This window comes from Zalophus californianus, chromosome 4 (assembly GCF_009762305.2).
Source record: "Zalophus californianus isolate mZalCal1 chromosome 4, mZalCal1.pri.v2, whole genome shotgun sequence".
Lineage (NCBI taxonomy): Eukaryota > Metazoa > Chordata > Mammalia > Carnivora > Otariidae > Zalophus > Zalophus californianus.
The window spans coordinates 1,421,060-1,427,371 of NC_045598.1; positions in this window are offsets into that span (position 1 = coordinate 1,421,060).

Genomic DNA, 6,312 nt, shown 5'->3' on the forward strand with positions numbered 1-6,312 from the left:
CCTGAGCAGCAGCAGCAAGAAGCAAAGCCTGCTGGAGGCCTCAGGCGGCAGGGGCTTTGCACTTGGGTCTGAGATGCTGAGTCCTGCATAGGCAGCGAGTGGGAGCAGGGGGCGCTGGGGAAGGTCGATGAGCTGCATGTCCCTGGAGAGATGGTCTTGCTTTGGGCGAGGGCCCCTCCCAGTTCAAGTTGCCAAGGTGCCCAGATGCCAGGTAAACCCTGGTTCCTCTGCAGGGCTCAGGGAGACAGGTGGGGTGCCTGATGGCAGAGTGGGGGGCAACACGGGTGCCATGAGGCAGGGTGGGTGGGGGGCACTGGCGGGGGGGGGCGCGCTGCATCTCTGACGTGCTTCCCAGGGTCCAGGTCTCCTGGGATGTGGGATGTGGCCGGTTGGCCCATTAGGGAGGGCACCACGGACAGAAGCAGAGTCTGGGATCCAGGTGTGCAGGGGACGGGCAGCTGTGATGGCAGGGCCCGGGCTCCCTGACTTTCACAAGGGCACAACGCCCGAGCGATGAATGTGGCGGTGACGGTTTATGAAGGGATCTCCCATTGCTTTGATTACTTTCACTTAAATTACCCTAATTAGGCAAAGGCCGTAATGGAGCAGGGCTGCCACATGGGGCTGTGGGAAGGGCCCGGGGCATGCAGGTGGGAGGGCTGCCTGACATTCAACCTCACATTAGCCCTGATGGGCCCCCCAGCTTCTCTGCCCTGCACACGGCACCCACAGACCCGCAGCGCAGGCCAGATGAGCCCGTGGTCTCCGTGGGTCACCAACTGTGACCCCGGCCCTCACCTGAGCGCAGCGCATGCGGAGGCAGGTAACCCTGGGGCACCTGCTTCATGCTGTGGGGCGGACATTTCGGGATGCAGCCCATGAGCAGGTATCATGGACACTGGTTGTGACCTGAATTCAAAAGGAAGCTGACTTCCTGTGGAAAGGGTTTCTTGCTGTTTCCGACCTGCATCAGGTGGCGGTGATGCTGAAGGTCCCAGCAGGAGCAGAGAGTCCCTGTTCTAGATGCCATCCTGGTCACGCCCGACTCTGGGACAAAGACCCACCACCTGGAAAGGCGGCTTGGAGCCCATTACCAGAATTTTCTTGGGTTTGAGCAGAAGCATGGCCGAGAAGTTGGGAACAGAAAGAGTTTAGGGATGTGGACTGTTGGTTTTGGCCTTGGGATTAACCTTACAGTTTTTTTTTTTCAAGATTTTATTTGTTTGTTTGACACAGAGAGAGAGAACAAGTAGGCAGAGAGGCAGGCAGAGGGAGAGGGAGAAGCAGGCTCCCTGCTGTGCAGGGAGCCCGATGTGGGACTCGATCCCAGGACCCTGGGACCATGACCTGAGCCGAAGGCAGCCGCTTAACCGGCTGAGCCACCCAGGCGCCCTGACCTTACAGTTTTGTGGCTTTCACCTTGTGGGAGGCAGGGTTGGCGGGGTGTTCCTGGGCCCTGTCTGTGGGTGGCATGGTGGCGAGGTCACCTGCCTGGGGATGAGGTGCTCTGGGCCCGTCTGGAGCTCATGGTCTACTCCCTCAGCTCCAGCAACCAACGACTTCACTGTATAAGGAAATGTCGCAAACCTTTAGCCCAGGATGCTTGCCTGGGAGGCCCACAGGCCATGAGGCTGGGAGTCCAGTGGCCCCCCCTCCACCTTTATAAAAGCAGGTGTGCTTTACTCACCCTTGCCCATCCCCTGCCCTCCAGAGACCTGAGTGCTCCCCCCAGGCAGGTCCCAGGGCTGGACCCGGAAACCAGAAAGTGGGGGTCAGGGCCTGTTCTGCTTCTGTCCCACCCCTGGCTGCAGACCCTGCTGTGGCCCCGGAAGACTGCTCCTTCCCAGCCCAGGGCAGGGTTCCCTGGTGGGGACCCTTGGCACAACCCTGGAGGCAAGGTGGCTAGGCCTTGCCCTCCTGGTGCACGAGGGTGGGGAAGCCAACACGGCCAGGCCCAAGCGTCCGTTCAGTGATGGCACTGTCTCCCTGGGGGTTCCCTGGGGCCGCCTGACCCCTTACCCCTCCCCCCAGGTACCCAACCGGAAGGCAGACACATTCTGTCTCAGCCAACCCCAATTAGAAAGGGAAACTCCTTAGCAACAGCCCGTGACAACATCCAATGTCCCCAAAAAGTGACTGTGGGCTCTCTCCAGGGTGCTTCCCGGCTGGGCGGCCATTTGAGGCTCTGGTCACTTCTCTGGGCTCAGCATCCACCCACCATCCTGTTACCCCCAAGGTGCTGGCTTTAAGACCTGTGAGCCCCCCCAGAGCCCCCTGGCTGCTGGGCTCAGGACACCCTCGGGATTCCGAGGAGCCCCTCCCTCACCCCGTGAGGCTTACCTTTCGCAGCAGTGGCCGGACACTGGCAGGGATCCAGGCACGACAGTGACTGGGGGCCTGGTTGTCACCAGGTGAAATTTCAGCCTCTTGTTCCTGCAGGCAAACAGGCAGGACTTGATGGGGTCACACCGTCCTCTGGAGCCTGGAGCCTGTGGGGAGGCCCCCTCATCTCAGGGCCCTTCCTGACCACTCGCAGGCCTGGACCCCTCCCTCGGCTTGGCAGGCAGGGGCTGCACCTGTCACAGGGCTGGCTCCTCCTATTGGATCTCCTGATCAATAATGCAACGGGTGAGGAGCGTCCCTACCATTCCCCTCACCCATCTGCCCACCTGTCGCTCTGGGCTGCTTTAATCTCAATTACACACGTGGTGGCTTGCCCAGGGCCACCTCTGCGTTACGGGTACTATTGTGGGTGAAGCTTTGGTTTAGGGAGGAGCACGTTTGAGATATGCCAGTGGAAATGGTTCTTCATCAGATGTTTTTATCAGGGAGGTTTCCAGGGCTCCCCTAAACTAACAGCTTCTGCTGCCATGGGACCTGCCCCCACCCTCTCCTGCCTGTCCCTCAGCCCAGCTGTCCTGGCCCCCTTGCTGTACCCAACCCCACCCATTCCTCCATAAGCCTGTTCCTGCCCCAGGGCCTTTGCACAGTTGACCCTTCTTCCCCTACCCTTCCTCCCCCACTTCCTTCAGGTTTGGGCTCACTAGTCCCTCCTTAGAGAGACCTTCCCTGACCCCCCTCATTTCTCCCCATTTCTCTCTGCTGCCTCACCTGCTTTGCTACCTGGCATCATGCACCTGTCTGTTGTTGGCTTTTTTCTTTGGGATGTTTCTTTGGGCTTCAGGAGAGCAGGGTTGGGTTGCCATTGCCCAGCAGGCACCTGACAGGTGGTGGGGGGGGGAAGGAGGAGGGAAGGAAGGAAAGAAGGAGGGATGGAGGGAGGAGAAGCTCGGAAAGTTTCTTTCCCCAGAGCCACCCAGCTTTCTCCTTTGTCCTTCCCTTCCTGTGGAACTTTGGAGCCAATGGGGAGGAGCACGGAGATGAATGGCCGAGCCTGCTGGCTGGTTTGTGTACAGAGTCTGTATTGGTTTGAACAAACGAAGTTTATCAACCAGGCATGGAATCATTAATCACGCAGAAAAATAACACAGTGAAATGACTTTTTGAAATGTCGTTGGTATAATTATCATCCTGCCCATTACACTAAATGCCGCCATTTGTATCTGTGATGTTTAAGTATGCAAACAGTAATTAACGGGGTAATGAACTGGGGCCCCAGAGCCTCCCCTCCCTGAGCTCATTTGCATGTTAATTATCATTAGTGACCAGGGAACAAGTTATAAACAGCCTAATTAGCAGCCGGATCATTTTTACAAGAAATCGCGTGCACTTTGACATGCGAGCCAGCGTTAGATTAATGAAGTCAGGCAGAGCCGCCCCTCCTGGGACAGGGGTGCCCGCCACACAGCGGCCTCTGTGGCCTGGGTGACGTCTGCTAGCAAGGTGCTGTTAGGGGTTGCCACATGCCTGGAGGCCGTGCCACATGATGGGTGGGGTACCCAGAGAGCCGTCCCCCCATGAGGCTGAAGACTCAGGCCGCCCGACGCCGTCCAGGGTGAGAGCCTTCTCCTCCCGCTCGGATGGTGGTCTCGGGATGGACGGGAGGAGCCGAGAGACTGGCCTGGCTGGGCGAGACTCGGGGAGGGTGTGGGGGATTACTGTTAGAGAAATATCATTCCAACACTGTTAACACAGTAAGGAAACATTTATTCCGGACTCCTAGGGCGGGGGAGAGGGATCCACGCAGGTTTGAACGCAGCCCGGACAAGGGGGGCTGATAGCAAGGAGCAGGGCTGGGGTCTTTCAGGGGTCGGATGATGAACAAGAGCAGACACCAGGGGCAGGGGGTTCTTGCTTGTGCTCCAGCACCGTGCAGCCTGAGGGCAGGGCCCAGGGACGAGGCCAGTGCAGAAGGAGGCCCTGGGAGCCCGGCTGAAGGCCAGTCAAGGAGTCTGTCACCACTACGTGCAAAACATCCCTGTTTGCACCTGCCCTGCTTTAGGACCCACGTATCTGCACCTGCCCTGCTCTAGGATCCACTGTGTTTGCACCTGCCCCGCCCTAGGATCCACTGTGTTTGCACCTGCCCCACCCTAGGATCCACGTATCTGCACCTGCCCCGCTCTAGGATCCACGTATCTGCACCTGCCCCGCTCTAGGACCCACGTATCTGCACCTGCCCTGCTCTAGGACCCACGTATCTGCACCTGCCCCGCCCTAGTATCCACTGTGTTTGCACCTGCCCCGCCCTAGGATCCACTGTGTTTGCACCTGCCCCACCCTAGGACCCACGTATCTGCACCTGCCCCGCTCTAGGATCCACGTATCTGCACCTGCCCTGCTCTAGGACCCACGTATCTGCACCTGCCCCGCTCTAGGATCCACTGTGTTTGCACCTGCCCTGCCCTAGGACCCACGTATCTGCACCTGCCCTGCTCTAGGATCCACGTATCTGCACCTGCCCCGCTCTAGGATCCACGTATCTGCACCTGCCCCGCCCTAGTATCCACTGTGTTTGCACCTGCCCCGCCCTAGGATCCACTGTGTTTGCACCTGCCCCACCCTAGGACCCACGTATCTGCACCTGCCCCGCTCTAGGATCCACGTATCTGCACCTGCCCCGCTCTAGGATCCACGTATCTGCACCTGCCCCGCTCTAGGACCCACGTATCTGCACCTGCCCTGCTCTAGGGTCCACTGTGTTTGTACCTGCCCTCCCCTAGGATCCACTGTGTTTGCGCCTGCCCTGCTCTTGGACCCATAGCTCCTCAGCCAAACTGCTGGCCTTGCAGCTCACAAGAGGGGACATTCATCCAGCACCTGTCATGTGCCCGGTTCTATGCTGGCTTCTCCTACCTTACACCTCCCCACTCCTGCTGAATGGCCCCGTGAGGGGCTGACCGTGCTGTCTGCTGAGCCCTGGGTCCTCTCTCGACTGCACTGGACTCCAGGTGGTTTCTATCCTGGGGCTTTGGTATCTGCCTCTCCCACCTCCCGAAGTGCCTTCCCTCCAGGTGCCGGTGTGGCTGGCAAGTGACACTCAGGTCTCTGTCCGGAGTCTCCCCTTCAGAGGGGCTCCCTGGCCATGCCATCCAAAACCCACCTGGTCATGCATTTTCCTGTCTGTCTCCCCGGCCGGAATGTCAGCTCACCAGGGCAGGGACACATCCCCTTGACCACCGTCTTCCCAGGGCTGGGAGAAGCCGGGTGCACAGCAGGACTCAGCAAGCCCTGGGGAGCGGGGTGAAGTCTGGTCATGTGCTAGTCCAGAACAGGGGGTGACCCCAAGAGTAAGTGTTCACACTCCTGGCCAGCCTGGCTCTGTCCCACGTGCTCAACACCGATGAGAGGGAACCAGTGGGTGTGGCTGTGTGCCCATAAAACTTTATGGCCATTGACAGTTACATCTCATTATTTCTAGGTGTCACAGAATTCTAGTCTTCTTTTGATATTTTCCAACCATCGGGAGCGGAAGGAACCGTCGTAGCTCATGGGTCACAAGACCAGCTGGAACCAGAGTCAGCCCTTCTTTCAGGTTTTCTTTTCCATATGAATTTTAGAATCTGATTGGTTCCAATAAAAAGCTGCATGATATATTTTAGGGGACTTACTGATTAATTTAGGGAGGCTCACCATTTTCAGCTAGATCCTACACATTTCTGACTCCCACGGGGGAGGACACCAAGCAGGTGTGCTGTTCAGGTACCCTGTAAGACACAGGTCCCCCCTGGAGAACCCTCCCTTTGCTCCTCTCCAAACCCCAAGCTGTCCCTGGCATCCTACCCGTAGCCCTTGGAGGCCCAGTTGGGTCCCAAGCCCCACCTCCGCACAGCCTCCTCCTCCCTGCTGGGCGGATCGCTCTCCTCCTGCGAGGGCCCCTGCAGGTCCCCACAGGCCCCAGAGACGAGTTCT